This window comes from Sorex araneus, chromosome 7, assembly GCF_027595985.1.
Source record: "Sorex araneus isolate mSorAra2 chromosome 7, mSorAra2.pri, whole genome shotgun sequence".
In the NCBI taxonomy this organism is placed as follows: domain Eukaryota; kingdom Metazoa; phylum Chordata; class Mammalia; order Eulipotyphla; family Soricidae; genus Sorex; species Sorex araneus.
This window is the reverse complement of record NC_073308.1, coordinates 36,017,997-36,045,540: the sequence shown is the minus strand read 5'-3', so window position 1 is coordinate 36,045,540 and position 27,544 is coordinate 36,017,997.

Here is a 27,544-nt window from a genome sequence, read left to right as displayed (position 1 = left end):
GATGTTTGCTTTGCACGTGGCCAACCTGACTGCTCCCCAGCACCCCATGTGGTTCCCCGAGCAAGCCAGGAGGGATTCCTGAACACAAAACCAGGACTAAGTCCTGAAAAGAAAACAAAACAAAAAAAAAGCAAGTGGAGCTTTCATTCAAGCACACATTCCTATGAGGCAAGCATACTCCAGAAGACAGATATCAAAACATTATCCTGTTTCTCTAATCTCCTAACCCCAGAAACAAAGAACAAATCCCCACCAAAACCACATAATTGCAAGGTCTTTAAGGCTAGCTGTTCTCGATTTTCCCGTGGTTGTACTAACTCATCAGTTGGTGATATTTAAACCAGATGGAAATGTCTTATTCTTTACAGACTAACGCCTATAAAGAATTGGAGGGAAGAGAAAGAACAGAATCTCTTCTCCTCAAAGGCTCTGAACAAACGGAGACGCTCCCCAATTTTCCAGTTGGGAGACTGGCTTTGAGGATCTGTGCAGAATATGGGTTTGGGGTTTCCAGAAATTGTCCTTGGGGCATATTCCATTCTAGAATCACCCATATTACAGCTGGGAATGCAGATGTTCTCTTCCTTTATAAGGGTCTCTTCCTCTTCCCATCTTCCTCTCTCCTTCCTCTCTTACTTCTTAAAATGAAACAATTTTACTTCTCTGGAAATTCCTTTCTATGTTAAAAAACCAAAGAGCCTAACATGATTTAGAGATTGAGACTCACACAAAAAGAAAGAGTAAAAAAAATTATAAAAGGACTAAACTGGGGGCCAGAGTGATAATTCAGCTGGGAGGGTGTTTGCCTTGCACACAGCCTACCTGGGTTCAATCCCCAGCATACCAGGTGGTCTCTCGAGCACTGCCAAAAGTAATTCCTGAGTACAGAGCCAAGAGTAAACCCTCTGCATCGCTGAGTATAAACCCTCTCCCCCCCAAAAAAACTGGGATGGACTTACAGCTCAAAGGGCTGGAGCACGTGCTTTGCATGTGGGGGGCCCAAGTTCAATCCCTGGAACCATACGGTACCCAGAAGACATATATCAAAACATTACCTTGTTGCTCTAATCTCCCAACTCGAGAAAAGAACAAACCCCTACCAAAACCACATAATTGCAAAGTCCTTAAGGCTAGCTGTTCCCTATTTGCCTGTGGTTGTACATCTCTTGGTGTCACTCCAAGCACCACACTAGGCCTCCCCCCCACCCCCCGCCAGCACCGCCACGTGTGGCCCTAGAACAACTGTCATCACTGTTATCCCGTTGCTCATCGATTTGCTCGAACAGGCACCAGTAACATCTCCATTGTGAGACTTGTTACTGTTTTTAGCCTATCAAATACGCCAGGGGTAGCTGGCCAGGCTCTCCAAGAGAGGCAGAGGAATCGAACCCGGGTCGGCCATGTGCAAGGCAAATGTCCTACCTGCTGTGCTATCTCTCTGGCCCTAGAACAACAGACAAGCAAATTATACTTGAAGACAACTTGTTACTCTGAGTTTTTCAAATTATTTTAAAAGAACAGAGTTTTGGATTTAATTCGGAATCCAATATCTCTGTTTTGGAGGTTGGTGTTAACTGGAAACAAAACCGGAAATAGCAATTACAGGGGTTGAAGTGTTTGCCTTGTAGCCTGTTGATCCCAGTTCAAACCCCTGGCACCACATCTACCTCGTTATGTGTGCAATGGTCACATGTGTGATAGATGCAGGAATGACCCAAGTACCCCCCTCTTCCCCCGAAATAGAACAGGGATTTCATGGAAAGAATGTCACTGTCACTGTCACTGTCATCCTGTTGCTCATCGATTTGTTTGAGTGGGCACCAGTAACGTCTCTCATTGAGAGACTTATTGTTACTGTTTTTGGCATATCCAATACACCACGGGTAGCTTGCCAGGCTCTGCTGTGCAGGCGCGATACTCTCGGTAGCTTGCCGGGCTCTCAGAGAGGGGAGGAGGAATCGAACACGGGTCAGCCGCCTGAAAGGCAAACGCCCTACCGCTGTGCTATCGCTCCAGCCCCATGGAAAGAATACCAGAGTAGAAATCACTCACTCATTTTGCTTCTGGTGTACTTTACCCAGAGTCTTCAGTGGGCCATGACATTTCCAAGTTTTACTGCATCTATCTGCCTATAAAACGAACAGCCCTGGCCCCACTTACATAGTGAGGCCTGGAGAGGTCTGGGTCAGTTGGTCATCTGACTAGTAAGGTGTGAGAGCAGCATTTGAACCCAGGCAGAACACAGCTCGAGTGCTCTTTTTTGGGAGAGGAGGGGTGCAGTTTGGGCCACACCTGGTAGTGCTGAGGGTTTTCTCCTGACTCTGCACTCAGGAATCATTCTTGGTGAGCTTGAGGGGCCATTTGAGGGTGCCAGGATCAAACCCAGGTTGGCTGCATGCAAGGCAAATGCCCTCCTGGCTGTACCATCACTCTGGCCCCCTGACCTGAGTGCTCTTGGCCACTGTCCATACGGATCCTTTGTCTCCACGGTAATGGTAAGATTGTGATGGTTTGAGTGGGGGTGGGGGGAGGTTTACTGTGGTTCTTGGTGGTGGAATTTGTGCACTGGTGAAGGGATGGGTGTTCGAGCATTGTGTAACTGAAACTTAAGCCTTGAAAGCTTTGTAACTTTCCACATGGTGATTCAATTAAAAAAAAAAAAGATTGTGATGATTTGAGATGACTGATGGGACCAAATGTGATGTGATGCTGGGGACTAAACCCGAGTCAGGGAATCCTTTTATCAGCTCTGGTGAGTGGAGAAAGGCACTGGGTCTTTGGGGTTGTTGCAGATTCGGTTCAGTTAATGATTACTGTGTACTCTGTGCCAGGCACTGGGCAAGGTTCTGTTGGTTCAGGAAAGAGTCCAACAGCTTCCACGAAAGGAGCCCCGGGTGTTGGCAGGGACGGTCTGCAGCCCCCGCCGCACAGCCTGATGTGTGTGGGGAGTTGGGGGGAGGAGGGGCTGCCTGTGATCTCTGGGAAGGCTTGGGGAGGAAAAGGGAGGGTGAGTGAAAATGAGGGTCATGACAGCACCCCAGGAACACCAATTTATTTAAGGAAGGAAGATCTACTGATCAGGGACTCAGCTAATATACTGGGGAGTGGGGAACCAAAGGGGGGTACAGGAGGTTTGTTGAGGCTGGAGCTCGGGCTCTTGTCCTCCACACGGTTGACCACAGCACTAGATACACAGCACCCCCAGGGCTGATCCCTGAGCACAGGGATAGGAGTAAGCCCCGAGCAGTGGCCAGGTGTAGCCCATTCTGACCACCCTGCCCCACAAACCAGTTGTCGAGTCAAAGTGTTGGTGTTTGTTCAGCCACACCCAGCAGTGCTAAGGGGCTACCCCTGATTTGGAGCTCGAGGGAACCAGGTGTGCTGGTAATCGCACCCTGGCCAGTATGTGGAACGTGCAGTGTAACCCATGTTCTTTTTTTTTTCTCTTTTTGAGTCACACCCGGCGATGCTCAGGGGTTACTCCTGGCTCTGTGCTCAGCAATTACTCCTGGCGGTGCTCGGGGGATCATATGGGATGCTGGGAATCGAACCTGGACCAGCCACATTCAAGGCAAATGCCCTCCCCGCTGTGCTATCTCTCTGGCCCCGCCCATGTTCTTTTTTCAGTTGAGTATGACTTTATGATGGTGATCTCCTAAGTGTCCACTCTAGACATAGCTGCAGATTCTGCTGGAAAAGGCAATAGAGAATGTATAGTGTACATCCGTAATACCAGGGAACATTCTAGTAAGCATCAGTCATGCTTCCTCCTTTTTTAAGATACAAACTGGATTATCCGCATCAGGGGTGTGACTCAGTGGTAGAGTGCCAGCCTCCCCCCAGCACCACCAGGCTTCCTGGGAACAGTCGCCAGCACTCCCACTGTGATTCCCCAGCACAAGCAGAGGGACTTCATCGCACCCCACAACCGAGGGTGTCACTCAACAATGACATCATGATGACAAAGGGAGGGGGAGAGATTAGTGGTTTATCTTTTGATACTAGAATAGTTGATCTTATGAAACTAGTATAGTAAGTCTTGAGAAAAAATAAGTAGGTGATGTGACAACAATGTAACAACATACAACTTGCTCAACTGATTTTAAGATCTTTGGAGATAAATATCTGTCTAAGCATGTTTATTATTTTTTTTAGTGCATGCTCTTCGAAAAAGAGAGCTAGCCTTGAAGCGTGTACAGGACCGACTAGATGGGCAGGTTGTCCTGTGTAAATACTATAAATATGAAATGATCTGACCATGGAATAGACCGGAACTTTCTAGCGATGCCTACAGTCCTGAAGAGGGAGCCTGTGTTACGGTCGTGACAAGGCCGTGTAAGCTCTGGCAGTGCCCGGCTCTGCCGTCTGCTGGACTGGGCTGTCGCCGAGGGAAGGTTGCCAGGACAGAGTCCATCTCACTTTTCCCCTGACAGTTTTGGAATCTTTCTGTGAGTCTTTCTGGTAGTCTTGGCGACCAAAGTGTTCAGTCACAAGATGCCTTTTCCTCACGGAGCTCCTAAGTATGACAGCAAGTAGAGCATTAAATCATTTCATTGGGGTAAAACCGTGACTCTCTCTTCTTTGAATTGGTGTTGGCATATTGAATTCAGATTTGCACCAACTGGAATCACTTTGGGGAAGAAGGATCTGAAATCTCTATTGTCCTGTCAGTGACCATGAGTTATGACTATCGTAACCTGAAAGGGTTTGTTAGTTTTATATGATTCACCATTTTTTATTCTTTACGTTGGCCCAGTTGAATAGAAGATGATTTATTTGAGGGATTTGGTTTGGTATCTTTCTAGGGGGATCTCATTAATCTTATTTATTATTTGGGGGAGCCCCTTAGTGGTGCTCAGGGCCCCTGAGACTCTGGTGGTAGTTGGCTAACGAGACCAGACTGCTCAGTGCTGCTACTGTCCTCCGAGTGCAGGCACAGGCCGCACCCAGCTGTGCCCGGGGACTGTGTGGTGCCAAGGATTGCACCAGAGCCCTGGTCTTGCCTCATCAAAGCCAAACTGCAGAGCACCATAGTGAGCCTTGGAGAACCCCAAGGTTCCAAAGAGGTCTGGACTGACCTGGAGAAACAGATGAACTGCAGACTCGAGGGAGAGGGAGAAAATCTCAGCCACTCGGGTGCTCGTTCCCATGGGACGGGTGCATGGGGCCCTCCACCTTTGCTCTGAATGGGCTGCACCGCAGGTCTCAGGCGAGCTCGAGAAATGGACAGTTTTCCCCTGGCCTGGTGGCATGTCATCACGTCCCCTGCGTGGGATGGAGAGACACACTGGCCGCCTTGCCCCCGGGAGGAAATGTCCCATTTCATAAACGACGCCTTAGGGAGTCTTTCCAAGTGTCCTGTCTGTCGCAAAAAAAGGGGGCGAGTGGTGAATACTAAACAGGCGTGAACTCCGTGGCACGGGACAAGGGGAGAAAAAAATAGAAAAGTTATGTAACAAACAATGGGACTTGTTTGAAACCCCAGCAACAATAGCGAGTTATGTGTTGAAACATAGAATGTAACCAAGATAAAGCTTAAACGAAGTGAAACTTATCAATTACAAGGGCGGGGACTGGGGGGGCGGGAGGGGGCTTGAGGTATACTGGGGTGGTTGGTGATGGAACAGGGGCACTGGTGAAGGGAAGGGTGTTTGAGTATTGTATAATTGACATGATCCTGAGAACTATGTAACCCTCCACATGGTGATTCAATAAAATTTAAAAAAAAAGGGGGGGGGCGAGACTTTTGGTCCTCGTGGTCATTGCCCAGACCGGGAAGGAATTTCTGGCCTCCGGAAAAGGGGCGCAGCTCAACGAAGCAGAAGCGCCACACCCCTCAGGGCAGAACTGAGAGGGAAAGCACCTCGCCAGCAGCCTGAATATGGCCTGAGGGGAGCTGGGGTCAGGGGTCGTGGAAGGGAGCCCCTACTCGGCTTGATGAGGGCTCCTGGTGACCCTCACGCCAGGATGTCCCCCACATTCCGCTCACAGGTGGGAAAGTTCCTGCTCGCCATGCAAGGAAGGGTTGTGCTCTCAGACAGCTCGCTGGGTCCCGCCTCCGTGCACAAACGCTTCCCCGATGTTTCTTTTCGGTCATTAGGACTTACTGAAGCGATAACCGGGTAACTACTATTATAAATATATATGTATTTTTAAAATTTTGGCTTTTTGGGTCACACCCAGCAACGGGGTTGCTCCTGGCTCTGCACTCAGGAATCACTCCTGACGGTGCTTGGGGATGCCGGAGATCGAACCCGGGTCAAGCGTGTGCAAGGCAAATGCCCTATCCGCTGTCCTGTTGCTCCGGCCCCTATAAATATGTTTTGAAGTTAGTGTTTGTGCAAATAAAAGAATTGGGACCTGAAGAGAAAAAGTGTTTGAACACCTAAGTCGTGGTCAGAGGGATAGTACATAGGTAAGGCTTTCACCTACGCTCTTTCAGTCCCCAGCACCCCCAGGATGATCCCTGAAAGCAGATACAAGCCTTGCTCCCAGCTATGGCCCCAAACCTCCCCGGAAAATGAAATATCCAAAAAATTTTTGGGAGGGGGACCACACCTGGCAGTGCTCAGGGCTTACTCCTGACTCGGTGCTCAGGGATCACTCCTGACGGGGGGTGGGGGGGCTCCAAGGGACTAGATTGGGTGCTGGAGGTGGAACCTGGGTTGGCTGTGGGCAAATCCACCGCCCTCCCTGCTGTACTGTTGCTCCAGCTCACAAGTACCTAAAGTTTACCTAAAGTACTTCAAGTTGACTTGTCATATGATGTGTTACCAATAATAAAGAAATATTCTTATTGTGAGTTTCAGAAAAAGCGTGGGCATGCGGGATGCGAGTGTTTGGTGGCCAATAACCGTCCCCCTGGCCAGCCAACAGTGAAGATCACAGGAACGGAGAAATAGGGGAACGGAGGAACAGGCCACAGGCTGGCTGGCAATCAGGGACTGTTTATTTCGTTCTCATCCTCCTCCTCACAGCTTCATCCTCCTGCTTCTCTCTTAGAGCGTAGATATTTCTTCCCCAGCATAGTTAGATATCTCCCCACTACAGTGTCATTCTCGCCTCCACATAGATATCTTTCCGCCTCCCTCCTTACAGCAGCTATACAGAAATCATGAAGGGTGGGGTACACTTAGGTGGGGTTGAACACCGTCATAACAACAAACAGATGTAAAGCCACTCCTTGGGGGGAAGTTCTAGGAGATTAACTCAAGGACAAGATCTCATCTGAGGGCTTAGCACTCTAGATTACTAGGAGATCCACTAAAGGGCGGGATTCATTTAGGGTGTATTGCTTTCTTCTTTCCTGGCTCAATCCATTTAAACAATCATAGTAAATTTACTTCTTTATAATATTCTAGTCATTCTGTATGAACACAGTAAGAGATATCCTAAGCTTAACGGTTGGCTCTTCCCGGGGATGTCTCACTATATATCCCAGACGATAGTCCTCAGGCCAGGTTAGTCTTTCCTAACCCCAGCAGGGTCCTTATTCAGTTACTTCTTTTTTGGGTCATGACAGAGTTTGTTCCATGACGGTGCTCTTAACTTATACTTGTTATGGTGCTTGGCCTATCCCTTTTCGATGCCAGGGTAGCTTACAGCTTGCCCTGGGTCTACCCTTGTCCCTCCCTGGGACCCTCCTTTTGAGGGTGTTAGGAACTAAAGGCAGGCTTAAATTAGGGACCCTTCTTTTGGGAGTGTTAGGAACTAAAGGCAGGCTTAAATCAGGCAAATAGGACAGATGCCCAGGAGTAAATATTATTTCAGAATCAATTAACTCCCACATCACAAAAGCATAGCATCAATGGTCTTCCTGTGTCTATACAAAAAGGCCATGCAAATGATATAAAGGAAAAGCAATATAGAATTAGGAGTGCCTGATGGAATTGGGTGTGCCTCAGGGGCAGTTGTGGGAGTAACTCAATAAACCTAAGCTCCCGACAGGAGGAGCAAGGACAGCCCAGTGTTATCCAACATTTACAGGGGCCAGAGCCCTAGTACAGCAGTTACGGCGTTTGCCTTGCATGTGGCCAACCCAGGTTTGATCCCCAGTATCCCATATGATCCCCCAGGCCCTGCCAGGGGTAGTTTCTGAGTGCAGAGCCAGGAGTAACCCCTGAGCATTGCCAGGTGTGGCCCCAAACCCAAACCCAAACCCAACAAAAGCAGAAATATGCTTACATAGATGAAGCGCTGTGCAGAGAGCCTGCTCAGGTCACTGTGGCCATCGATCCATTTATTTAACCAGTTTGACTTTATGTGTGGGACTGGGCGATAGCACAGCGGGTAGGGTGTTTGCCTTGCACGCGGCCAACCTGGGTTCAATTTTTCCATCCCTCTCGGAGAGCCCGGCAAGCTACCAAGAGTATCCTGCCCACATAGCAGAGCCTGGCCAGCTACCTGTGGCGTATTCAATATGCCAAAAACAGTAACAACAAGTCTCACAATGGAGACGTTACTGGTGCCCGCTCGAGCAAATTGATGAACAAGGGATGACAGTGCTACAGTGCTACTCTATGTGTTTTGGCAGTTTCCCTACTAACTTCAACTCAGTTGCACTGTTGTAAGAATGAGAACAGCAGATGCATGCTTGACTGTAGGAAAGTTTTAAACGTCAGGTACATCAGGCAATGTTTAAACTCATCTTTGGGTTTGGTGGAGCAGGGAGTGTGACTGGGTTCTCTCAGCACAGTGTTTGGGGACCTTGTGGGATTAGGGCTTGACTCTGGGGCTGTCACATGCACAGCACACCCTCTAGCCCGTTGAGCTAATTACCTGCCATAAAACATAATGCTCTGCCGGTTAGACTCTAATGCATGTAAAATTAAATTTCCTATACCAGGTGGCAATGTTATAGGCATTACAGGGTGGTATTGTGAAAATTCCATCCATGGCAAGGAATATTTTGCTTGTTTCAACTCAGTAAGGTAAAAGGTAGATAATGTCTTGATTACTCATCTTTCTGGCAATGTGAATTTGATCTTCTTTGCCAGAAAAAGGAACTTACTGTTTGAAACATTAAAATAGCTGGCCAGGGGGGCTGGAGCGATAGCACAGCGGGTAGGGCATTTGCCTTGCATGCAGCCGACCTGGGTTCCATTCCCAGCATCCCATATGGTCCTCTGAGCCCCGCCAGGGGTGATTCCTGAGTGCAGAACCAGGAGTGACCCCTGTGCATTGCCAGGTATGACCCAAAAAGCAAAAAATAAAATAAAATAGCTGGCCAGGCTCTCCTGGTTAGTTTAGGAAATATTTGGTGAAAGAAATGCTTTGCCCGGGGCTGGAGCTATATTACAGCAGGTAGGGCATTTGCTTTGCATGCAGCCAAACAGGCTCAATCTCTGGCATCCCATATGGTCCCCCACTCACCACCAAGAGTAATTCTTGAGTGCAGAGCCAGGCGTAAGCCCTGAGCATCACTGGGCGTGACCCAAAGAGCAAAAGAAAAGAAAAGAAAAAGAAAAGAAAATAAAGAAAAGGAAAGGAAAGGAAAAAAAGAAAAGAAAAGAAAAGAAAAAAGGGGAAAAAAAGAAAGTAAAAGAAACGCTCTGCTTGTTTGCTTGCCTCCTGTTTGTCATTCTCATTTACTTTTATTTACTAGGAGATTGAGGCATTAATTGGATACTTGAGCGCAGTGGAGACGTAGTGAAACAGCGTGTCTTAGCTGACTCCTTAAAACAGACCACGAAGGATTTTATTTTTCATCTATTTTTATTATTTTGTTCGGGGGTCACACCTGGTGGTGCTCATGGCTTACTCCTGGCTTTAAACCCAGAGGTCTCTGCTGGCTGGGTTTTGCGGGGGGAATACGTGGGAACCCATGGATCAAACTTGGGTCAACCATGTACAAGGCAAGTGCCCTCCCTGCTGTATTATCACTCAGGTCCCCCACGGGAGAGTTTTAAAGGTACAGCGGTGGGAAAGGAAGTACAGAGTGGGACGTTGGGTGCACAGAGCACGCTTCCAGATGTGACATGGCTCTCATTCCCATGCTGAATCTCCACTCCAGTGGGGATTTCTTTTTCTTTTTGCATTAAAATGGGATAGGAAAATCAGCAAATGGTTAGCATAAGTCCTGTCTAGAGAGGGGCTGGTTAAGTCTGCTTGCCTTCTGCCAAGTTCTCTTTTCTGTCTTCCCAACTGCTCAAGAATGGCCTTTCCTCTAGGTGACCGGCACAAAGTGAAGGGAAGTTTCCTCATATGCGGGACCCCATTCCATCTTAGTAGCTACAGTGTCATTGCTGTGGGGTCTGCGGCTAAGTTTAGGATGAGGAGAATGTCAGGGCCAGAGAGATAAAATAGTTCGGGGGGGGGGTGAAGGGGTGGGCTCTTGCTTTGCACATGCCCTACCTGGGTTCAATCCCCAACATTACATATGGTCCCCTGAACGCAGGGATGATTCATGAACTCAGAGCCCAGAGTAAGCCCTGAACACAGTCAGGTTGGCCACCTAGCCCCCCCAAAATAATAGAGGTGAGTGGGACTCGCATATCTAAGGATCAAAGCTAAGTTGACATCACAAATCCCAGCAGTGAAGATCAGAAATATCCAGTGTTAATATAAATGTTTTTGTGATAAAGAAAATATAAATATTTTAAGTAAAAACAATGTCAGTATTACTGATATGCTTTTGTTTTAGACTCATATGTTGATTTTTTTTTTTTTTTTGCTTTTTGGGTCACACCCGGCAATGCACAGGGGTCATTCCTGGCTCATGCACTCAGGAATTACCCCTGGCGGTGCTCAGGGGACCATATGGGATGCTGGGATTTGAACCCGGGTTGGCCACATGCAAGGCAAACGCCCTACCTGCTGTGCTATCACTCCAGCCCCCAAGACTCATATGTTGATTTAATGAAACTTTTTATCGTCCTTCTTGTTTTTTTATTGACTATTTGGATATTTACTTACTACAAAGTGTTCTTTTCATGTTGTCGCATTCATGTTGAGTTGGGGTTCTTTTGTGGGGTGGACAGTTTGGGGAGGCCACACTCAGCAACACTCCAGGGTTACTACTCCCGGCTGTGCACGCAGGAGTCACTCCTAGCAGTGCTCAAGGGACCATAGGGGATGCCGAGGATCGAACCGGGGTCAGCCGCCTGTAAGGCAAGTGCCCTGCCTGTCGTACTGTAGACAGGCCCCAATGTTGTTTTTTTGAAATAATGAGTCAAAATATCACTCCTGTTCACAGCTCAGTGCTTGGTGCCTTTCTAAGTGCTCATAGGTGTGTCTAGCTCGCCTCACCTTGGCACCTGCTGCGGGGCTGGGTTTGTTCTCTGGGTGATTATCAGAGTCCATTTGGGATTTCCCTCTGGGGAGCAAAGTGCAGGTTTACCTTTTTCTGCAAGGTTAGCTTTTCCGGGTGATTTGGTCCAGTCAGTGAAATGTGAGCAGGGCGAGCATGCATGCCATCTTTGGTTGAGAGTCTCTATGAATCAGTGCAGGGTCTGCCTGTGATTTTTCTCTTCCAGATGGTAGAGGTTTTGTTACAGTGTCCGGATGAGCATAAGGCAGAGCAGATGTGCAGGTCAATCTGCCTGGTTCCAGATGCTATCTTTTTATTTATTTATTTTTGCTTTTTGGGTTACACCCAGCGATGCTCAGGAGTTGCTCCTGGTTTTGCACTCAGGAACTACCCCTGGCAGTGCTCGGGTGACTATATGGGATGCTGGGAATCAAACCCAGGTCGGCCGCGTGCAAGGCAAACACCATACCCGTTGTGCTATCGCTCCAGCCCCTCACATGCTATCTTTTAAAAAAATGGTAGCTAATGGGGCTGGAGTGATAGTACAGAATGTAGGGCACTTGCCTTGCATGTGGACAACCTGGGTTTGATTTCCAATATCCCGCATGGTCCTCCAAGCACCACCAGGAGTAATTCCTGACTGCAGAGGCAGGGGTAACCCCTGAGCATTGCAAGGTGTGGCCCAGAAACAAAACACAACAAAAGTAGCTAGGAGGGAGAAAGCTATTGGTCATTTTAAACTTCAGATAGACTTACAAGAGATTTCTTTCTATTTTATTATAAAGAATAAACCACAGGGCCAGGGAGAAAAATTGTCCAATGGAGAAGGCCAAGTTAAAACTCAGTCCCTTAGCTGAGACTCCCCTTCATGCTAACAAAACATACTGCAGTCTATGCTGTTCCTGAGAACATTTTTTTTTGGAGGGGGGAGAGGGGGTCATACCCATTAGTGCTCAGGACTTAATCATGGCTCTGCACTCAGAGGTCACTCCTGCTGGGGCTCAGAGGAACATAGGAGATTCTGGGAACGGAACCTAGGTTGGCTGCATGCAAGGCACACAGCCAGCCCGCTGTACGGTCGCTCCGGCCCTGTTCCCAAGGCAGGCACGCTACCTGCTGTACAATCGCTCCGGCCCTGTTCCTGAGAAATTTTTTAAAAATCACTAACTAGAATGAAGCCCCAGGACCCTGGTCAGTCTTAGTAACTTCATTGCTCATCTACTTCTTCCTCCAAAAAAATCTTGGGGGAAGCTGAGAAGTGACTTTTTTTTATATAAAGGTATAAAATGCTTATGCATGATGTTGTTAAAGGTGATGTTTTAATCATCTAGCTTAAAATGAATCTGGCCTGTATATTTTGGCTTCGCAAATGTTTACTTCAAAGATTCCCCCAGAGGGAGCAGAGAGCGAGCTCAGGAAACTGGAACATGACTTTGCACGTGGAGCTTTACATTCAATCCCCGCTCCAAATGGTCTCAGAAGTGTCACTGGGAGTGACCCCTGGCCACCATCTAGAGTGGCCCAAATACCAATCAACAGGAATCCCCACCTGGGGTTGGAGAGCGAGTCTGGTAGGAGGGCGCTTGCCCTGCGTGTGTTGCTCCTGCTTTGAGCCCCCCGGCACCCCGTGTGCTCCTGGAGCACAGAGCCAGGTGTAGGGAAGCCCTGAGCAGTGCTGGTCGGGGGTCATGGCCCACAAGCAAACAACAAATCCCCCTTAAAAGAGCGTTGCCCATGGGGCCAGGGTGTAGCTCAGTGGAGGCACTTTCTTGGATAGGTGTGGCACTTCCAATAGAAACACATCGGCAGTAGCCAAGAACAATCTGTCCTTAGTAACTTAGTGTTTCTCTTGCTTTATTATTTAACAGTTGCAGAAGAAGGCGGGCTTGCGGTTGTCTGCAAGGATAGGACATGGATCAAACTTGCCACCAAGATGGGCTCTGCTCCTGGCAAAGCTGTGGACTCCCATATCAGAGGGCATTACGGTAGAATCCTCAGCCCTTCCCTCCTATTTCTGTCTGGAGACAGACTAAGAGTGAGTATTTGCAGCTAGCCGGAAACTGGTTTCTTTCACTCTGCTTTGGGACATTGTCTTTGAGGGCAAACAAAAAGTCCTGGATTTTGTCTCTAAGTCATTGTACAGAGACTTTGTTTTGTGGGCTTCCTTCTAATACGTTTGTTCCATTTTCAGAGCAAACAGATTTTAAAAGTTTATTTTCAGAGTGAATAAGATTGTAAAGAAAATAACACCTTGCTGTTCAAGGCTTAGTTCCGTATTAATATCACTGAAGATGTTTTCTCCTTACGGAGAAGTTGATTATTGGGGGCAGAGGAATTAATTGTATAGTGGGGAGGATGTTTGCCTTGCACACAGCCAACCTGGGTTTGATCCCTGGCACCCCATAAATGGTCCCCTGAGTGCAGAAGTAGAAGTAAGCCTGAGCACCATCATATGTGATGTAAAACAGACCAAAAAAAAAGTCGATTATTAGTTGTATGTATGATTGTTTGTGCTCACTGCTTATTCATAATGAAGGTACATACAACATGGGAGATAACTTGCCTAACTTCTTTTTTTTTTTGCTTCTTGGATCACACTTGGTGATGCACAGGGTTTACTCCTGGCAGTGCTCAGGGGACCATAGGGGATGCTGGGAACGGAACCCGGGTCAGCTGCATGCAAGGCAAACGCCCTACTCGCCCTACCTGTTGTGCTATCGCTCCAGCCCCAACTTGCCTAACCTCTTAATGAGCTAAGATCTATAAGGAGATTTTTTTTAAGTAGTGTAGATAACCACCAAGGTTAATAGTCTTAATAATATGGGATAGTACAGCGGGTGGGCCACTGCACTTGTCTTGCATTTGGCTAATGCGGGTTTGATCCCAGGAATTTCATATGGTCCCCCAAGCCCTGCCAGGAGTGATTCCTGAGTGCAGAGCTAGGAGTAGTTCCTGAGCACCTTTGGTTTTGCCCCCACCCCCGCCAAAAAAACAAAACCAAATAAAAAATTGCTTTGCTCTTGGGGCCAAACAGAGCTCCAAGGACTGAGTAGATGGCTTTGAGACTCAAGCACTGCTAGGTGTGGCCCCAAAATAGCACCAGCAAAAAGTTTTGTTCTAGTTCGATTCAAAGGCTATTCTATAACATCTCCCTTGAATGAATACCTTGTTGGCAAAAGAATTCAGTTTACATAACCATTGATTCATTCATCCTTTCTCTTTTTAGTTTTTGAGTCACACCCAGCAGTACTTAGGGTCATACCTGGCTCTGCACTCAGGAATCACTCCTGGTGAGCTCAGGAGACCATATAACCATATGGGATGCCAAGGATTGAGCCTGGGATGGCCGCATGCATGGTAAATGTCCTTTCTGCTGTGCTATTGCTCCAGTCTCTCCTTTGAGTTATTCTAAGACTAGAGTAGTATAATTTTAAGAATTGTAATTGTATTACTGAGAGGCAGGAGATAATAAGTTTCACAGGGTAAGCTACTAATTAAAACTCCATCTTCAGGGGACCAGAGAGATAGTACAGGGGTCAAGGTTCTTGCCTTGCAAGGCTCCCACGCTAGGTCTGTCCCTCTTGCTTCATCAGGTACATCTGAGCACGGCCACGGCTCACCTCTGAGCACCGCTGATATGACCCAGAAACGAGAGTCCAACCCGAGCCCTTGCTTGGTATCCAGGAGGCCTGGCCTTGATCCGTGGCACTGCCTGGTTCCTGAGAACCACTGGGAACAACCACTGAACACAGAACTGGGAGTGGTCTGACCCAGCACTGCTTATGGTCAGAGCAACCAACACAACTTAATTAAAGAATTTGGTTCACACCCGGCAATGCACAGGAGTTACTCCTAATTCTGCAACTCAGGAATTACTCCTGGCAGTGCTCCGGGGACCCTAGGGGATGCTGGGAATCGAACCCGGGTTGGCCTCATGCAAGGCAAACGCCCTACCCGCTGTGCTATTTCTGTAGCCCCAAGAAAAAAATTTTAATTGCAGTTTTGTACTATCAAAGCTGCTTCCCAATTTCTGAAACTGCTATATAGTGTCAGGATGCTCCCCACCAATCAAAAATAAATGAAATTCCATTCTGGCATTCTAATCATACAACTTTGGTTTGGGGAGGGGTGGCTACTGGGTGGGGTGGGTCACACCAAGTAGTGCTCAAGGGGTACCCAGGTCAGGGGCGGGTCACGGGCCTTATGCTTGCAAAGCACAGCACCGCCTGTGTAGCTGATGCTCAGACTCCAGGCTCTGTGACTTGTAGACAGACACTCTGTAAGTTACTGTAGCACTTTCCCCCTCTTCTTTAGTGAAGCAAAATTATTTGAGGGGGGAGAAGAGTTGTTAGAGGGTCACGCCTGGCAGTGCTCAGGGCTTACTCCTGGCTCTATACTCAGTAATTACTCTTAGTGGGCATCAGGGGACCATATGTGGTGCTGGGGATTGAACCCCAGGTCAACCACATGCAAGGTGAACAACCAACCCACTGTACTATTGTACTCTGGCTCCTTCTCTGTCTCTGTCTCTGTCTCTCTCTCTCTCTTTTGTGGGGAGGAAGTTTGGGGCCACACCCAACAGCAATGTTCAGTGCTGACTCCTGGCTCTGCACTCAGAAATCATTCCTGACAGTGCTTGTAGATCTTATGGGATGCCACGTTTCGAACCCCTGTCAGCCCCCTGCAAAGCAAATACCTTAGCCTCTCTGCCCCCCCCCAAATAATTGACATTGAAAAAAATTTAGAGAAGTATGAAGGAGGTGAGAGAAAAAATCCAGGTGTCCAAGAGAAAACAGGGCTTTCTCCAAAGTGGGAAAAAACCTCATCATATTTTTATTTCCAGGTAAAACTTTCTTTCCAGAATAGATTAGAGTGTTGTTTCTGTGTGCTTTTATCTGTGTCCGCTTGATGTATGTAGTGTGAATGTTAAGTGAGCTCATAAGTGAAGTTCCGTAGAGTATTGTGCATGTAGCCACGAGGAGTATGCCCTGGGCACCACTGAGTGTGGCCCAGAAACAACCAGAGAGACAGCATGTGGCAGGGAGCGTGGCTCCGGCCTCCCTCCCTCTGCGGCCTCTGCCCTGGACAGACCCTGCCTGGGGTCTCCCCTCTCTGCAGCTCGCCAGACCACCCATGCCGCACTGCAGCCCTCACACACTGCACCTTCTCGGTGGGCAGAGGCCGGTGGGGGTAACTGCCACCGCTGCCTGGCCCTGCAGCCCCCACCCCTCACCCTCACGTCTATTTTGTGGGCTGGTGGCCTTGCTGCTTCCAGGCAAGTTAGGGGTGTGCCCCTCAACTGCTCACGGGGCTGCAGGCCTGGCCGGTGGGGTGCCAGGGAGGGGTCATCTGAGCACATGAGCAGTGTCAGCGCTGGCTGTGCCGCGGTGGCACTCACGCTTGACTGGCACCCAGGCCTTGATTGTCCGGCTTGATGCAGTGTGAAAACCTTTCAGGGCAATGGGAAGAGCTCAAGGGGCACCTTAGCCCTCATAGACCCCCCCCCCCAAGCACCCCTGGGACCCCCAGGACAAGACAGCGTGCTCGATGAAAGAGAAGCGTGTTGGTGCCACTTGGTCTGATAAACCAAGTATGAGTATTCGCACCCCCCCCTCGCGCACGCGCGCGCAGACACACACACACACACACACACACACACACACACACACACACACACACACACACACACACACACAGCCCGTTCAGGTGGCTTCGGGCTTTGGTCGCGTCTCTTCTTTCAGAGTCATGAGGGGAATTGTCTGCCGGCCCCACGTCCCTGGTCACTCCCACAGGCACTGCCTTGACTGGTGGCTTTATGGGTTTGTCGCGCAGTGAGGCTGGACAGGTGAGGGAGACTGTTGGGGTATTGAGTCTTTGCCTCTGGGGGGGGGGGCAGGGGGTCTCCTCACGGACACTAGGGTTTGCTGGTGCTGGGCGTGAGAACTCCAGCTCCCTCCTGAGCACAACTATAAAGGCTCCTCTGAGGAGGGAAGGCTGCCTGGAGGAGGAGTCAGCTCTCTGCCTGAGGTGCTTCTTAGAGTATTTGATCTGTTTTTTTTTGTTTTGTTTTGTTTTTTTTATTTGTGGCATTTGGGCCACACCCAGTGTGCTCAGGGCTTACCTGGGATTCTGTGTGCAGGGGTCCGTCCTAGGACAATTTGTGGTGGCAGGGATGGGGCTGAGGCAGGCCAAGTGCGTCCCAGCCAGTGAATTCTATACTTCTAGCTCTTGCCAAGAAAATACATTTTTGTATCCCAGGAGTAATTTTTTCTCCACGGTGCCTGGGATTGAACCCAGGGCCTCGCACCTGCAAGGCAAGTGCTCTACTGCGACCCTACACCCCCAGCCCTCGAAAGAATAAACTGTTCCCTAAGGTCAAATGTCTTTTTTTTTTTTAATTCAGCTTCCCACTGCCACCGAGGTGTTTTCTAGTCAGTTTTTCAAAGTCAGCTGGTTAGGGGCTGGAGCGATAGCACAGCGGGTAGGGCGTTTGCCTTGCACGCGGCCGACCCGGGTTCTAATCCCAGCATCCCATATAGTCCCCTGAGCACTGCCAGGGGTAATTCCTGAGTGAAGAGCCAGGAGTAACCCCTGTGCATCGCCGGGTGTGACCCAAAAACCAAAAAAATTAAAAAAAAAAAAAGTCAGCTGGTTATTGGAGCCCACACATCAGATGCAGACCGCTCGGAAATCTCCGGGTGCTGACACAGTCTGCACTTTTGCTCTGATTCTTCTGGAAGGGACCGGTCTTGTCTTGAATGCCGTCCCTTTCTGGAAGGCCACCCACGCGGAGAGAAGCTCCCACGTTCTGGATTCGTCTCTTCCTGTCTCCGTGTGTCTTCCGGGTTGGCCCGTGTCGGGCCTTAGGGGCGGTGACCGCCCTTTCCCACCGTGCGGTTCCCTCTGGGGGCCCCTTCCAGGGAAGCGTGCCCTCACGCTGCTCTTTCTCTTTGGGTTGGCAGCAACTCTCAGCCCCCCACGCAGTGCCTGGCGGAGCCGGGCCAGAGCTTGGCGGGGCGCCCGATGCTGAGCAGCCTGGCCTCGGGTCCCACTGATGTTTGCCAAATGGGCACTCGGGCACTGGTGTGTGGGCATGGAGGAAGGGGAGCTCTCTGGCGCCCCAGATCTCATCACCCTCGAGAAGGATCGTGAAGAGATCGGCAAGTATTGCCGGGAGGGGCTGGGTGAGTCTGAGGGTGTTCTGGGAGTCCTGCTGCCGTGGGCTCCTATCAATCAATCAATCTTTATTTCATCGTGTTTCTGACTCCCCCAAATACAACTCCTGTGGCAGGTGGTGTGCAGTGTGCTTTTTGAATTCAGCCCAGCCTCTGGCCCTCCGGTGACCTTCCCACTAGCCTCCCCACTTCCTGTTTCCCTAGCGAAGGGGCTAAGGTCCGCGGCTGAAGGCAGGTCACGGCCCCCGCTGGTCTGTGTGAACCAGCCCCGCTCAGGTCTCCTCGGGCTCAGCCAGGCTCTGTACCCTTCCACCTTATATATGGTTCCCACTGGGGTTCTTTTCTGTGTGTTTGGTGCTTTTGCCATGCCCAGCGATGCTCAGGGGTTCCTCCCGGCTCTGCACTCTGCACCCTGGCACTGCTTACAGGGGACCATACGTGGTGTCAGGGATCGAGCCCAGGTCGGCTGCATGCCAGGCTAGTGCCCTACCCGCTGTGCCAGTCGCTCCAGCCCCTGTGCAGTTCCTCTGGAACCCTCATCCCCGGGGCACCTCTGGGAAAGAGCACTAGGGCTTCTGGTGGAATGAGCCGCAGGTTCCATCTCATCGCATGGAAGGGAGTCATGGAGGAGGAGTATGAGGGTTCCTAGGGAGCGCTGCCGCCTGTAACACCCTGTGCACCCAGTTTTGTATCTTTGTTTCGCTGTGTCTCTGACCCCCACAAATGCAACCATGTTGCATTTCTCTGCCCCAGGATCTGGGCTAAGAGTAGGTCTCTTTCTTTGGCAGCCAGGAGGGGAGCAGGCCTCTCGCTTGCCCTCCCTCTTGCTGGCCGACAGAGGGCAGTGGGGGTTGAATCCAGTCCCTGCCCGCAGCCTTCCTCTCGCCAGCCAGCCGGGGGCTTTGATCCTCTGACGGTGGAGTCCAGGGACCGGCTGCCCAGGGACAGGGCCCGAGGCCCCGGGGCCAGGAACAGCTGGAGCAAGTTTCAAGGTGCCCTGAGCCTCGGAGCCCAGAAGATGTTTGTCTCTTATTCTAAAGGGGCCGGGGGTGCCTGTGAGCCTCAGGAATCTGTCTCAAGTCTGCTTGGCACATCTAGGCACATGTGCAACTCATTTGCTAGGCTTTGCTGGGGCCTGGCAGTAGCTGGGGGCAACTGCGCCACCGTGTCCCCGCCCACGCTCACAGTTCCCTTTCATGTTTTTTGGTTTATTTTTTTTTTTTTTAAGAAAGAAAAGTTTATTGGAAAGTAGGAGACAGGCAAAGCCTCCCCATGCGGGGAGACTCTTAGTAGAGCACTAATGCTCTTGAAATAGGCGTGAACCCTGAGCGCTCAGCCGAGGTGGTAGCTCTGGCCTCATTTTCTGCAGAAACATGGGGTCACTTGTGGCCCGCACAAGCTTACTTTATCCCAGTCAGCCCACACCCCCTCGGCTACTGGGGCCCATTTTCTTGGCCTGGAACTGCCTGTTTTGCATTTCAGATATTTATTTCTTTGTCTGTTCAGTTTTGAGTCACACCCAGCTATGCTCAGGGGTTACTTCTGGCTCTGTGCTCAGGAATTACTTCCAGGTGGTGCTCAGGGGACCATATGGGATGCTGGGAATCGAACCCAGGTCGGCCGCGTACAAGGCAAGTGCCCTACCTGCTGAGCTATTGCGCCAGCCCCAGACACTGGCTTCTAACGTGACATTTCTGCTTTGTTCAGTACCAGGGAGCCTCACGGACGGGGGCGTGGAAAGCCATCCTTGGCCAGGCTTCTAGTTTGAGGGCTGATTCTGTCTTAGGGAAGAAGGTGTGACAATGTAGCCGTCTACAGAGATGCCCGAGGCCTCTCCCTCAGAGCGGCACTGCTGCTGCCACCTCTGTCCAGGGCCAGCCCCTGTGGACATGTCCTGTCTGTGATTGAGGGGCTTGGACCACGTGCCCTCTTAATACTTCTCAACTCAGAGCGATGGTACGGCGGGGAGGCTGTTTGTCTTGCACATGGCCGACTGGGCTTGATCCCCAGCACCCCGATTATTCCCCCAAGCACCGCCAGGAGTGATTCCTGAGTGCAGAGCTAGGAATTGTCCCTGAGCATTGCCTGGTGTGGCCCAAAAACTTAAAAAAAAAAAATAGAATACTTCCCTCCTACATCTCTGTGAATGGAAATGTAGAATCCAGGCAACTATGAAGAAATTGAGAGGGGCTCTCTCTCCCCTCACCTTTCAGGCTGCTCCCCAGCCTGGTTCTTCCCACCAAGTCTGAGAAGCTCCCAGCCTGGCAGGTTCCTGCCTCTGAGTGGGGGGATGGTCGGGGGTTGCTTTCAGGGTATGCCATGAAATGAGTCAGGTAAGATCGAAGCAGCTTCTAAGGGGCAGTTGGTTAATACCAGTAAGGGTGGCACTGCTGACCTCTGTCTGGCAGTGGTCAGTCTCACACGAGACTGTCCAAGGCGTGGGGCCCAGAGCAGTAGGACAGCGGGTAGGACACTTGCCTTGCGTGTGGCCCGCCTGGGTTCAACCCCTGGCACCCCATATGGTTCCCTGGACACCGCCAGGAGTGGTTCCTTAGCACAGAGCCAGGAGTAAACCCTGAGCACCGCTGGGTGTGACCCAAAACAAAATAACAGTCAGTAAACACATCAAAATTCACTGGGCACATTAAGAGCAGAGACTGGGGCATTCCTCACGGCCAATCAGCAGGCACCCCCAAGGATAAGGCCCCGAGAGTTTTCTGTTCTATTCTTGCCTGTGTCTTCCTCTCCATCTCAAAGACACTACACTGTTTTTCTGTCCGTTCCCGGCGCAAGGGTTCCTTCTTGTCTTCTATTCTGTCTTTCCCGGACATTCTTTTTATTTATTTCCTTTTATTTTTTATTTTAATGAATCACCGTGAGATACAGTTACAGACTTACAAACTTCCATGATTGTGTTTCACTCAAACAATGAAAAACCCATCCCTCCACCAGTGCCCATTCTCCATCCTCAATGTTCCCAGTATCCCTCCCGCCATCCCCACCCCCTCCCTACCCCTGCCTCGGTGGCGGGCACATTCCCTCTTACTCTCTCTCTCCTTCAGGGTGTTATGGTTTGCAATACAGGTACCAAGCGGCCATCCTGTTTGGTCCATAGTCTACTTTCAGCACGCATCTGCCATCCCAAGCGATCCCTCCAACCATCATTGACTTAGCGGTCCCTTCTCCATCCCAGCTGCCTTTTCCCCCAGCACATGAGATCGGCTTCCAAGCTGTGGGGCGATCCTCCTGGCCCTTGTCTCTACTGTCCTTAGGTGTTAGTCTCCTATTACGTTACTTTACATTTTCCTGGACTCTCTTGCTGCCAACTTACATTCCAAGAGCCAAACTGTTTTGCCAACAGCTTTTCTAACCTTGGTGATTTTGCCGGGGGGACCATCTTCCGCAGGAAGCAGCTGACCTCGCCCAGTTGCTCTTTTGTGCTGTCAAGTGGCATCACCCTGGCTGGACTTTAGAGCGGGTTTTATCAGCCCTGAGCACAAGAGTTACTGAGTTGCCAAATGTTTGCAGTTGGCAGAGGTGTGGGGGGACAGTGAGGAAACCCTGCTGACTTGAAGGATCAAGCAGAGTCCCCACAGTGAGGGCTACTGGCGTGGGTACCCAGACTGGCATCTCAGCATTGTTGCTTTGTAGCAGAGTGGAGACCTAGCAAACCTGGGTTGAGATGCTGGACCTCAATTTCCTTTGGCATCACATTCTATTGAATCCTACTTAGACAATATAATTTATCAGAGGGTGGTCATGAGGACTAGACTGTGCTTCGAGCTGTGTGTGGGACACAACAAGTGTTCATTAGTGCTGTGACCAGTGTGACCATCAGCAGTAGGACAAGGAGAGGGTTCACCCGGTCCCTGTCGTCCATGCAGCGACCCTCTGTGTCTGTATGAAGTAACCACTCCTTTGTGATGGTCTGTCCTCTCCCTTCCCAACAAATTCAGCTCTTTTGCTTTTTGGGTTTTTTTAGTTTGGATTTTTCCCTTTTTGGCTTTTTTGGGTCACACCCAGTGATGCTCAGGGGTTACTCCTGGCTCTGTACTCAGGATTTACTCTTGGTGGTGTTCGGTGAACCGTATGGGATGCCGGGGATCAAACCTAGGTTAGCCGCATACAAGGCAAATGCTCTGGCCACCAAATCCAGCTCTCTTTGGGAGATTCTCATACTCAGCGGTTAATTATTCCAATTATCTGTTCAGCTAAGACCTCTCAAAACATGTGTCCCTTCTGCACCCAGAGTTCCAGTGTCCTGAGGTCCCACACTCAGCTCTGTGTGTCCAGATTCTGGCTGCTCCAGGGGTTGCTGGTGGCTAGCACTGCTAGTGGCTAGTGCTTCCTCATGACCCCCGAGCCCCCCATTGTGCCCACAGTGAGGTAGGTCAGAGGGGACCGTTCACTAGCGACACACAGGACTCTGTCCCAGTTCCCATCCACTCCGCACAGACCCAAATTCTGGACCCAAGCAACCAGCAGGCATGGGACTCTGTCAGAAGAGCTTCCTTGAGTGAGGCAAGAGTGAGTTCTGAGCCTGACTGGTGAGATTACATTTTCTCTTGCTATAATATGACAAGGCTGGAGTGATAGCACAGTGGGTAGGGTGTTGGCCTTGGACGCGGCCGACCCCAGTTTCAATTCCTCCATCCCTCTCAGAGAGCCCAGCAAGCTACTGAGAGTATCCTGCCCGCATAGTAGAACCTGGCAAGCTGCCCGTGGCATATTCGATATGCCAAAAACAGTAACAACAAGTCTCACAGTGGAGACGTTACTGGTGCCCGCTTGAGCAAGTCGATGAGCAACGGGATGACAGTGACAGTGATACACTGATAATATGACAAAATTCAGTTGCTTAAACGCCCATCATTTATTCACACATAATTCTATAGTTAGGTGTGATAGAGGCACACCCTTGCTTCATGGAGTTGCTGGGGCAACTCAAGAACCCAGAACGACTCACACATCTGTGGTGGCAGGAATGGCGGGAGGTGGGCGGGGCCTGGCTCCAAAGGTCTCGCCCTGTAACTGTCAGGCAGCGTTTGTGAGAGACAACTGAGCTTAAGAGGTCTCTTTAAGACTGAAGCTTTTGGTCCCAGATTCAGTGGAAAGTGTTAATGGGTTGGAAAGTGTCCCCCCAAATCATGTTGCTATTCTCACTGCCGGTCTCTCAGAATGTAACCTTAATTTGAAATAGTTGGGGGCTGGAGCAATAGCACAGCAAGTAGGGCGTTTGCCTTGCACGAAGCCGACCTGGGTTCAATTCCCAGCATCCCATATGGCCACCTGAGCACCGCCAGGAGTAATTTCCTGAGTGGAAAGCCAGGAGTAACCCCTGTGCATCGTCAGGTATGACGAAAAAGAAAGAAAGAAAGAAAGAAAGAAAGAAAGAAAGAAAGAAAGAAAGAAAGAAAGAAAGAAAGAAAGAAAGAAAGAAAGGAAGGAAGGAAGGAAGGAAGGAAGGAAGGAAGGAAGGAAGGAAGGAAGAAGGAAAGAAGGAAAGAAAGGAAGGAAGGAAGGAAGAAGGAAAGAAGGAAAGAAAGAAGGAAAGAAGGAAAGAAAGAAAGAAAGAAAGAAAGAAAGAAAGAAAGAAAGAAAGAAAGAAAGAAAGAAAGAAAGAAAGAAAGAAAGAAAGAAAGAAATAGTTGTAGCTGTCACTGACAGAGTGAGATCCTATCAGAGTAGGGTGAAGTGGCCCCAGAGTTCAGTAGGACTGGTGGCCTTATAAAAGGAGAAATTTGAACAATCATTCATGCATGGCAGGAAGCCCTGTGAAAATTGGAGGTGTGGAAATGCATATGAAAAGGTACTTTCTCCATGGAGCTGACCCGGATTCTATCCCTGGCACCCAAGATGGTCTCCTGAGCCCTGCTAGGAGTGACCCTTATGTGCAGAGCCAGGAGTAAGCCCTGAGCACTGATGGGTGTGGCCCCAAAACGACACACGCACACACACACTGCAAAAAAAAAACAAACCACCTGGAATTGCTGGAATTGTGCTACCACATCTCCCAGATTCAAGGACAGAAGCTGGAGCTGCTGCTTCCTTAAATGCCTTTGAACTGTCCCTGCCAACTTTTGGGTCTTGGATTTCCAGAACCCAGGACCCAGAAACATCCATGAGTTGATCCAGAATCAGAAGGAAAATCAAGTGACCTCTGGCTGGGATGGAAGAAGTGGCTTTCTTTGCAGGCCCGCAGGACCAGGTAACCGCGGGCAACAGTAAGGCCAGACCAGAGATGAGAAGGCACCGCCGAGATTCTAGATCTCAGTGCAAAGCAAAGAGCGTTGTGGTGTCCAGGAAACAAGCTCTCCCTTTGCTGGAGAACAGGAAAGACTTAGAGAAAGTCTTCTCATGGCCTGCGTCAGCTTTGGCGCTTTGAGCCTCCCTCCACGAGGCCTCTCCAGCCTGGATCCCAATCTCCCTGGACTCGGGGCTCGTCAGGTAAACATAGATTGCCACATCCCTCCTACACAGCGTCTCTCTCCCAGGGCAGGTGGGAGGGGTGGACGCAGGCCTGGCTTGTGTGGGTGATCAGCCTGCTGGAAGGGTGGGGTGGGGGGAATCATTGTTCCTTGGGGATGAGCATGGACCATGGGGTGCCAGGGATCAAATCAGGGTGAGCTGCTGGCAAGCCAAGCGCCTTACCTGGTCCTATCCAACTCCTTTTGTAGAGGGGTAGCGCACCCCACAGTGCTCAGGGCTTACTCCTGGCTCTGTACTCAGGAATTACTCCTGGCGGTGCTTCGAAGTAATTCCTGGGGTGCCGGGAGGATCAAACCTGGGTTGGCCTCATGCATGGTAAGTGCCCTGCTTGTTGCACTAGCAGTCCAGCCCTTCAGACCCTCTTTAGAAACTTTGTTTTTAATTATTTTATTAAGAATGTGATTTACAAAGCTTTGGGTAGTTGAATGTTCGATGTGTTCTAGCCCCAGTCGCACCACCAGTGTCAACTTCCCTCCTGTGTCCTCTTCCTCTCTCTTTTCAAGTCGAGGACAAGCAGCATCCAGCTCGAGGAAGTCCAGGGCATCCAGCCTGGGGGAGCAGCAGTCTCCACGGGCGCCTGGGCCTTGCTAGGAGCTGCGCAGAATGAGAGGCCGAGAAAGTGGGGACAGAGTTTAGCGATTTAGCCCATGAACTCTGGGGAGGCTGGATGATGCCCCACCCCCTGGTGGGTAACTTACCCTTCTGAGCCCTCAGACATTTGACTACAGACCCTACAGGGATGTTATCTTTATCCCACTGATAGGAACTGGAGGTTAAGGGCTGGAGCGATAGCACAGCGGGGAGGGCGTTTGCCTTGCATGCGGCTGACCCGGGTTCGATTCCCAGCATCCCATATGGTCTCCTGAGCACCGCCAGGAGTAATTCCTGAGTGCAGAGCCAGGAGTAACCCCTGAGCATCGCCAGGTGTGACCCAAAAAGCAAAAAAAAAAAAAAAAAAAAAAAAGAATTGGAGGTCAAGTGTCTGAGGCCAGGCCTGAACCCCACCCCTGCTCCTTGCCCTGGGGGGTAGGTTCCCCTGCCCGGGTGGGCTGGGGGAGATGATGTCTGTGGGCGGGGCCAGGACCCAGCTTTCTGTCCTCAGATAATATTGCTGGACTCAGGACTTCTGAAGTAACCCAACCAGAAAGAGGAGAATCCTCCCCTGAGGCCTTTGGGTGGGAAAATCCAGCCCTCCCCACCCACCTGGGGCAGGACTGGCAACTGGAGCCCACGTCCTACCTGCCTGGGCCTGTCTGAGCCTCCCTGGGCGGGTGAGGAGGGAGGGGCGGGCAGGGTCTGGGGCGGGGCAGCTGGGGCCCGGCTGGGTGCACACCCTGAGGCCGTGTCCTCAGGAAGCCCCTGACATTGCTTTAAAGAAAGGGCCTTGGGAGAGGGTGGGACACCCCCCTGCAAGGGGTGGGGGGAAGGAGCCCCATGTGAGGCCAGAAGTGCAGGCACTGTGGCCCCAAGCGAAAGGGCAGGTGAGCCACACCCGGTCTCCCTCCATTTCCTCCAATTCCCAAAGCAACCCCGGCTTTCAGCCTCCACTCCTGATCCACGAGCGGACCCAAGGTGAGGTCCAGCTGAACCACTGGTGGACGGAATCTGGTTTCACAGATTGGGAAACTGGATTGGAGGTTAATACGCGTTGAAGCCTCTCTGCTTGGTCAATAGACTGCAAACAAAAACCCAGGTTTGGGTTACACCACAGTTGGTGTGTCTCCCTTTGAAACTCGATATTGCTTATTCCTGGGGAGCGCATTGAGGCTGTAGCTTGAACGCAGTGAACATTGCTCGGGATCTCTCTAGGAAGATAATAATAATAATAATAATAATAATAATAATAATAATAATAATAATGGGCTGGGGCGATAGCACAGCGGGTAGGGCATTTGTCTTGCACGTGGTCAACCTGGGTTCGATTCCTCCACCCCCTCAGAGAGCCTGGCAAGTTACTGAGAGTATCTCACCCACATCACAGAGCCTGGCAAGCTACCCATAGCTTATGATAGCCAAACACAGTGACAAGTCTTACAACGGAGACATTACTGGTGCCCGCTCGAGCAAATCAATGAGCAACGGGATGACAGTGGTGAATAATAACTCGCATTTCCAGCCCTGAAGTAGCCCAAAGGCATGAAGACCACACCCCCTTTACATGCAAATCCTTGGAGGAGAAACTGAGTCACCACCCTGATGCAGAAATCCAGGGCCCCACCCAGAGAAGGAAGGACCCCTTCAGAAAGGAGAAGCTGCAGAAGAGTCTGAGATTGTGAAGAGACATCCACAGTCAGAAAATCCCCAACAGATCAAAGCTTTCTCCTGACAAAACCCAGATTAACTTGGATATTTACAAAACTCCAGAAAAACCCATTTTGAGGAACTGTATAAAAGCTCCTGGGTGGGGCTGGAGCAATAGCACAGCAGGTAGGGTGTTTGCCTTGCATGCAGCCAACAGGGTTCGATTCCCAGCATCCCATAGGGTCCCCTGAGCACTGCCAGGAGTAATTCCTGAGTGCATGAGTCAGGAGTAACCCCTGAGCATCTCACCGGGGGTGACCCAAAAAGCCAAAAAAAAAAACCTCCTCCAGGAAGCCCTCCTGTGCTTCTCTTGCCTGTTCTGCTACGGAGA